This window comes from Molossus molossus, unplaced genomic scaffold (genome assembly GCF_014108415.1).
Source record: "Molossus molossus isolate mMolMol1 unplaced genomic scaffold, mMolMol1.p scaffold_m16_p_1, whole genome shotgun sequence".
NCBI lineage: Eukaryota > Metazoa > Chordata > Mammalia > Chiroptera > Molossidae > Molossus > Molossus molossus.
In genome coordinates, this window is record NW_023425344.1 from 112,187,085 (window position 1) to 112,196,321 (window position 9,237).

The following is a 9,237-nucleotide window of genomic DNA, read 5'->3' on the forward strand; positions in this document are numbered from 1 at the left end:
CTCTAGCTCTTTCCTGGTGGCTAGTGGTCTTAGTTACTCAGTGCCTTGGAATGTAGCCCTGGTGTTCTGCATAAGAGGATTTCCAGAGGGTGAGATAGATGCTGGTTATTAATGAGCCTCAATTTGCATTTCTTTACCTCACCTGGGAAAGGCTGAATCTCCGAGGCGGGGGCGGCTGCTGCTTTTTCCCACAGCTTGGGGAAGGAGCACGCTGTCCACCATCCTTTGTGGCCACAACTCAGCAATAACTCTGAGTGCCCTCCAATTTCTGGGTGTCCCCACAGCATTCCAGCCCAGTCTGCCCTCCCTCTGCTGTAGCCCCCAGATGAGTGGCTGTGGCTATTTTAGCACTCTGTTCTGGCTCTCTGTGCTGTGGAGCGGGCTTGGTCTTTATTCCCCAAGTGTGCTGCTCACAGCTAAGGCTACTGCTGTCCATAGGCTCCCAGACTGCTACCCTCTTGTGCTTCCGCAGATCCTACCAGTGTCCCTGGTTATATGGTTCTGTCCTGCTGCTTTTCTGTTGCTTTTTTGTGAGGATTTGTCTTTATTTTAGTTGTAATTCCCGTTTGGTCCTGGGAGATTGTCTGCATAACTTCTATTCAGTCTACCTCCATTTTCACATCCTCTATGCCTATCTTATGCACAGCTGTGTCACACAGGCCTTTGTGGTGCTCCAACACCCTGCAGGTCCTGCGGGTAACCAGATCGCACAGTCCCTTTGGGGACCTGGCTCTGTGCCTATGTTATGGGCAATGGGTCGTACAGGCCTCTCTGGTTCTTCAGCACCTCACAGGTCCCATGGGTAACTTGATTGCATAGTCCCTGCTGGGTCATCCAGGCCTCTCTGGTGCCCCCACACCCTGAAGGTCCCATGTGCGGGCAGCTGGATCGCACCAGTCTTTCTGGGGCTCTGGCTTCCCACTACTCTTGTGGGCTATTGGACCACACAGGCCTCTGTGGAGCCCCAAGTCCTGCAGCTGGCGGTTGGGGTGTGCTGCTGCCCCATGGGGCTCAACTCCTGCTCAGCTTTTGCTGTAGTTTTTGGGGATGGGTCTCAGCTGCTAGTCTGTGCTTCTGTTGCTTGGGGATGTATGTCTGCTCCCCAGCCTCTGTCACTGGGGTTATATCTTGACTCTGATCGAGCTGCTACTATGGGGAATGGTGCTGGGTTTCAGGCTATCTGCGGATTTCTTGACCAGAACCTTGGGAGCTCCACTACTGTGCACTGGTCTGTGTTGACACAATGTGTCCACTGATCTGATAGTGCCAGGTGTGCTGGTGGGGTCAGGTTGCTGGGCCCTAGCTGCTCCCACTGCTTCCTCCCAGGGAAGGCCCGGGATCTTCCAAAATAATGGGATCTCTCTGTGGCACAGGGATAATTGCCCTGAAGGGCCACTTACTGCGGTAGCCTGCTGCTCCTGTCCACAGCACCAGAACTTTCTGCTCCACGGCTCTGTACTGCTTGGGTTTGGTCTTCCACCTTAGCGTCCACTCACACTCTCTCACACACTCACCCTGCTGCCATCTTGCATTCACTGTGTTTCTTTCTGTTTTTTAATTGTTTTTTCCTTTTGGTTTTCTGATTGGTTGATTTTTTTCTACCCTGTCTTCTAATTCATTGATCAAGTCCTCAGTTTCCTCTACTCTGCTGTTTAGTCCTTCCAATGTGTTCTTTATTTCTGATATGTCATTCTTCATTTCTTCTTGGTGGTTTTTAATTCCCAATTGGTTGATTTTCAACATTTCTATATCTGTACTCATGGTGTTGATGTCCTTACTCTTGCTATTGAGCTTCCTCAAGATCATGGCTCTGAATTGTAGCTCTGCTAACTTACTTAACTGCACCTAATTTATCTCATCTTCTGTAGAGGTCTCTTGCTCTTTCATTTGGCATTTGTTTCTTTGTTTCACAATTTTGGCTATCTCAGTGGGCTTTGGAGCATGCCAAATTTTTCCTGTGGGTGTTGGTGTTCTGCTGTTTGTGGCTCCCTCTCCTGGGTTTGGATGAGCCTGGGTGAGCTCATGTTAAATACCACTGTCAAGTCTTACTTTTTTGGGCAGAGTTGCAAGCCCATGAATGGTTCAGTTATTCTCTAGCTTTTTGCCTGGAAGCTATTAGTCATGGTTACTTGAAGAGCCTTGGATTCTCAGTTGAATGAAAAACTCCCTCAGGTGTTAAGTGTAAGGGGATTTCTGAAGGCTGGGTCAGATTCTGGTTGTTAATAAGCCTCAATTTGCATTTCAATGGCCACCAGATGGGATTGAATCCTTGAGGGAGGGGCTGCTGCCTCTCCTCAGAGCCCTGGGAAGAAGTAAAATGGCCACAATCCTGTGTGGCTGCAACTCAGCAAAAGCTCTGAGCACTTTCTAAATCCTGAGTGTCCCCACACAGTTCCAGTCCATTCTGCCCTCCCTCTGCCGGAGCCCAAGGTGAGTGGCTATGGCTATTTTAGCGCCCTGTCCTGGCTCTGCACTGTGGAGCCACTTGGGAGTTTAACCCCAAAGGCGCTGCTCACAGCCAAGACTGCTGTGTCAGTGGGCTCCCAGGCCCCCTCTCACACCTCCACATTCCTACCAGGATTGGTTCAGTGTCCCTCATTTTATGGTCCTTGAAAGCTGCTTTTCTGTTGCTTTTTCCCAATGATTTGTCTTTATTTTAGTCGCAATTCCACTTTGGTCCTGGGAGATGGTCTGTGTAGCTTCCATTCACTTCGCTGCCATTTTGGAATCTTCCTGCTGACATCTTGATCTCATAGTTCTATCCTTAAAAACTCAGAAAATAATTTTTTGTGCAAGCCACCCAGTCTGTGATACTTGTTAAGGCAGCCCTAGCAAGCTAATACAATCTTCAACTGCTTTTTTTGAGAAGTCAGCTTTCTGTCTTATTGTTTAGCATTTGAAGATATTATGTACTTTTTTCCTGGCAATTTTTAAGGTTTTCTATGTCTTTTTTTTTTTTTTTTCATTCTCACTCAAGGATGGATGGATGGATATATATATATATCTCCTCACCCCAAGGATATTTTTCCATTGGTTTTTAGATAGAGTAGAAGGGAGGGAGAGAGACAGAGAGAAACATTGATGTGAGAGAGACATCAATTGATTACCTCCTGCACAATCCCGACCTGGTCTGGGGATCAAACTGCAACCCAGGTACATGACCTTAACCAGAATTGAACTGGGTCCACAGGAGGACACTAACCACTGAGAAAAACTGACCAGGTTTCAATATTTGAAAGAATCAAATATTGAGTTTTCCTATTTCTTCTCTTCCCCTTTCTAGGACTCTAATTTTATGTATGTTAAATTTATTTCCCCATAAATCTTCTATGTTCTTTTATTTTTAAGGCTGTGTGTGCCTGTTTCAGTTTGAATATATCTTTTTTTATTTAATAATATTATTCACCAAACCTGTTTTGGCTATGTCTAATCTGCTATTAGTTTTACCTACTTAGTTCATAATTTGTTATATTGTTCTGTTTCAACAATTTCATAATATTCTTTTAAAAGTTTTCCATCCTGACAAAATTCATAACTATTATAGAAACTGTGCTTGATTACTCCAATATTTTAATTTCCTCTGAATCTATTATAATTCACTGTTTTCCTCATCAACTTTTTTTTTTATTGATTTTAGAGAGAGAGGAAGGGAGAGGGAGAGAGAGAGAGAAACATCAATGAGAGAGAACATTGACTGACCACTTTCTGCATGCCTCTCTCTGGGACCTAGGCATGTGCCCTGACTGGGAATCGAACTGGCAACCTCTTGGTGCATGGGCCAATGCTCAACCACTGAGCCACACCAGCTTGGCTTCCTCATTAACTTTCATCTTCCTGTTTGCCTTGTTGTATTTCTCTAATCCAGATTTTTTTGTTTGTTTGTTTAATCCTAACCCAAGGATATTTTTTCCATTGATTTTTAGAGAGGGTGAAAGGGAGTGAGGAAAGTAGAGAGAGACAGAGACAAAGAGACATTGGTTGGTTGCTTCCTGAATGTACCTTGACTGGGGCTGGGATTGAACCTGCAACCCAGGTACATGCCCTTGACTGGGAATCAAACTGTTGACCCTTTGGTGAGAGGGCCAATTTTTTAACCACTTAGCCACACCAACCAAGGGCAATGATGCAGAGATTATTAATGAAACTTTGAAGACTCTGTAAATGATATCTTTCTTCAGAGAGGACGTAGTTTTGTTTAGAAGACATTTAGATTATGTGCAGATCACTTTAAAGCAAATAGAAATTCACTTGATTCTAAAAGCTGCTTTTTAGTTTTTGTGGGGGAAAGATCTATTTCAACTTTATCGTTACACTGCGGTATTGCCTTTTAGGGGCCAGTTGAAAACCTGAAGCCATTACTCTTTTTGGCCATTTATATCCAATCCAGGGACAGCTTTTGTCTAAGCCTTTCAGCCTCTCAGCTGTTGCTTTTGAATCAGTAAATGTTTTATATAAAAAGAGTACCAGATGATGCACTTTGTGGATTCTGCAGCTTGTGCTATCATCTGGGACTATTTGCTTTTAACTTCAATAATTTCTTTAAGTATATTCTATAGTGTGGGTCAGCTAGAAATAAAGCCTATCAACTCATGTTTATCTTGGAACATTTTTGTTCCATTTTCATTTTGGAAGTATATTTCAGTGGGTATTGAATTCTAGATCAGAGTTCACTTTTTTTCTGTTTAAAGATATTGTTCTGTTTTCCTAACACCAATTAATGACTGTATTTACTCCATCCTATGGTCTTGCTTCCTTTGTCAAATATTAACTACCATATTGGTGTGGATTTATTTCTGGGCTCTTTGTTCTGTTCCATTGATCAATATGCCTATTCTATGCCAGTACCAAACTATTCATTACAATGGTTTGTATTATAGTTTGATATCAAGTAGCATGATATAAAAAATATTATTTGTTCTTTTTTTTTCAAGATTACTGTGGCTACTTGGGGTCGTTTTTGATTCCATATATACTTTTGGAATATTTTTTCTAGATCTGTGAAATACCACTGACACTGAATCTATAGATTGCTTTGGGTAGTATAAACATGTTAATTTTTTCTTCCTATCTGTGAACACAATATATACTTCCACTTATCTGTATCTTTTACAGTTTCTTTCTTCAATGTCATATAGTTTCCCAGGTACAGGTCTTTTACCTCCTTGATTAAATTTATTTCCAGGTACCTTTTTTTTGTTGTTGTTGCAATAGTAAATGAGATTGTTTTCTTTGTTTTTGTTTCTTATAGTTCATTATTGCTGTATAAAAATACCACTGGTTTCTGAATATGAATTTTGTATCTACGACTTTCCTAAATTGATTTATTAGATCCAGTAGTTTTTTTATGGAGTCTTTAGGGTTTTCTGTGTAAAATATCATGCCCTCTGTGAATGATGACAGTTTTACTTTCTCCTTTCTAATTTGGATGCCTTTTGTTTCTTCTTGTCTCATCACTGTGGCTAGGACTTGAAGTACTATGTTGAATACGGGTGGGGAAAGCAGACATCCCTGTCTTGTTCCTGGTCTTAAATTTTTAGTTTTTGCCCATTGAGTATGATGTTGGCTGTGGGTTTGTCGTAGATGGACTTTATTACATTGAGGTATGTTCCCTCTATTCTCACTTTGCTGAAAGTTTTCTCATAAATGGGTGCTGGATATTGCTTAATGCTTTTTTTTGAAAATTCATGCAAAAAAATGAAACTAGACCACCAACTTACACCATACACAAGAATAAATGCAAAATGGATTAAACACTTAAATGTAAGTTGCAAAACCATAAAATCCTAGAAGAAAACATAAGCAGTAAAATCTCAGATATCTTTCATAATGGTATTTTTTCTGATTTATCTCTCAGGGCAAGGGAAACAAAGGAAAAAATAAACAAATGGACTAGATCAAACAGAGAAGCTTTTGCACAGCAAAAGAAACCATCAACAAAATGAAAAGGGAACCCACTGTATGGAAGAACATATTTGCCAATGATTCATCTGATAAGGGTTAATTTCTAAAATATATAAAGAACTTACACAACTCAACACCAGGAAGTCAAACAATCCAATTAAAAAAATAAGTGAAGGACCTGAATAGACATTTCTCCAAAGAGGACATATAGATGGCCAATAGACATAGGAAAAGATGCTCAACATCACTAATCATCAGAGAGCTACAAATTAAAACCACAATGAGATATCACCTCACACCTGCCAAAATGGCCACCCTAAATAAATCAACAAACAACAAGTGCTGGTGAGAATGGAAGAAAAGAGAAGCCTAGTGCATTGTTGGTGGGAATGCACATGGGTGCAGCCACTGTGGAAAATAGTATGGAGTTTCCTTAAAAAAATTAGAAATGAAGCTGCGATTTAACCCAGTAATCCCACATCTGGGAATATATTTTAAGAATCTCAAAACACCAATTAGAAAGAATATATGTAACCCTATGTTCATAGCAGTGTTATTTATGATAGTCAAGCTATGGAAGCAACCCAAGTGCCCATCAGTAGATAAGTGGATAAAAAAAGCATTGGTACATTTACCCAATGGAAAACTACGCTGCCATAATAAATAAGAAGGAACTCTCACCTTAGTGACAATTTGGATGGACCTGGAGATTGTTATGCTAAGTGCAATAAGCCAGTCAGAGCAAAACAAATATCATATGAGCACACTTATATGTGGAATTTAGGAACAAAATAAACATAAACAAAATAGAAACAGCTGTCAGGGGGGTGGGGAGGGAGACTGATTGAAAAAAGGTGAAAGGACTAGCCAAAGAACATATACGCATAACCCATAGACAGAGACGACAGTATGGTGATGGACAGAGAAAAGGGGGTCAAGGGCTGGGGAGGGAGATAAAGGAGGAAAAATGGTGAAATCTTTAATAGTGTCAACAATAAAAATAAAGTTAAAAAGAAGAAATTGGTCTAATGCCTTCTGGCTTCTATAGTTTGTGCTGTAAAAGTAGTCAAATATGTATTGCTACTCTATCAAAGATATGTCTTTTATTCTTTGGCTGTAGCAGACTTTGGTTTTGGTTTTTCCACAGTTTGACTGTGGTATGATTTATTCCTTAGCCTTTTGAATTTGTGAGTTGATATCTTTCATCAGTTTTGGATTTTTTTAAAACAACGATCTCTTTTAATATCGCTCTGTCTCATTCTTTACTCTTCTTCTGATACTCCAGATATATATATTTGTTCATCTATTTTTATATTTCTTTCTCTTTTTTTTACGTTTTGTATTTTGGACATTTTAAATTAACGCATCTTCGGAGTTACTCTTCCTGTCTTCTGCTGTGTTTAGTGAAATTTAGTTCAATTTAGGAATTTGGTTCATCCCTATTCCTCAGGTCTGGTCTTCTTTGGCTTTTGATTGAGTTGTTGTTAGCCTCATTGTCTTAGCCCTAAAGTTTACACAAGAATCAATTTTGTTCTTTGGGAAATTTGAGCTTAGCGCTTTAACTCCTACCCTAAACAGCTCTAAAATCTGGCAAGTGTCTTGAGAAACACTGTGTATTTATGCCAGGCTTTCCACTTCCAGCAAGACTTGTATCCTGTCACTTAAGGAGATTTTTACTTTGCCATCTATACGTTTCTTGGTTGCTCCTCAGTGTCTTGCACAAAGAATCTAGCTAACATCTCATGGTGCAAACTTGTCACCTGTTTGGAAAGCTTTCAGTTTCCAATCCATCACATCTGTCAAAAGGCTGCTGGTTTCTCTTTTCCCCATTAGGGTGACTTTACCTAGGCCAAGTGTATTCTTACCCACCCTCAGAATCAGTAACTGCCTCCAGGGCAGAAAATGGCTAGCAGTGATCAGCCTAGGCAACAAGGGCTTGTTCTTTGTGGAATTTTAGGTAACCAAATTCTCAGGACTTCTATGTTATCTTTATAAATATATTTTTAAAAAATATAACCGTTTTTATGGTTCTTTTTCAGTGTTGGCCTGATGGAACATAGTAAACCAATCCTATTTAGAAGTCTGGGTCCACTGTTCTTTGTACCACAATATCCCTTACTCTGTGAGTCAGGCACTCAGTGTGGGAATTCTTTCCATTGTTCAGGGCATCCATGCCATCTATACCAGAACTTGAGTAATATTCATTACATAATTTTGTACATGAGCCTCCTAAAAACAGTCTTTGTCAAAACTCCATTTATCACCTAAAACTTATTCCTATTTTGATAATGGAATACATTCTGACAGTTATAGAATTGACTGTCATGCATTTATGAAACCAAAGAAAACAGTGTTGCTTAAATTAGTGTAAGCACCCACTAATTGCACCCCACCCATCACCAACATTTGTTTATTTTCTTTCCCCAGGTGCTGGTGTGAAGGTTAATGGTTTCACATTCCTGTAGTAAGGCTAGGAGGAACTTTCAGACTGTATTCTTTTTTTTAATCATTATATATTTTTATCCTCACCGGAGGACATTTTTCCATTTTTTGTTTAGATAGAGTGGGAGGGAGAGAGAGGAAGAGAGAGAGAGAGAGAGAGAGAGAGAGAGAAACATCTATGTGAAAGGTACACATCGAGTGGCTGCCACCCGCACAACCAACCAGGCAACCAGGGCTGGGGACAAACTGCAACCGAGGTATGTGCCCTTAGCGGGAATCGAACCTGGGTATCTCTGGACCGCAGGCCGACGCTCTAACCGCTGAGCCAAACCGGCTAGGGCTCAGACTGTATTCTTGTACCGTATAAGAGAATCTATCATGAGGTACGGTGAGCTACCAGCTTTTCAAGGGGCTCAGCATTTGTGAACTGAACCAGGTCTGGAAATAGGCAATAGGATCATGACTAGATAAGTGGATCAGGTTAGGCCTTTGATCAAATGTCTTTGAGAAATTTTGTGTTACATATCAAGTAGCCCCTTAGTGACTTTCTTGTTATTATTATTTCTGTTTATCTATAATTAGAGATATCTACATTTTGAAAAATTCTTCAGGATATGATGACTATACCTGTTCTGATGCTTATCCACATCCACTTGCTTCTTTGTTTAGGGTCTGCCTCCAGGCTGAGCGCTTCAAAGACCTATCCCAAACCATTACAGCTCACTCCTTCCTGCCAGAATTCATGGCCTAGAGAGACTGCGTGCCGAGTGATTTTCTAAAATTCTAGTGCTTCTCTCACCAATATATTCCACAGGGATATTTTGAGGAACACGGGAAAAATAGAGAAAGAAGACTAAAGTTATACTTGTAATTCTGAGATAAACCCTATTTGAT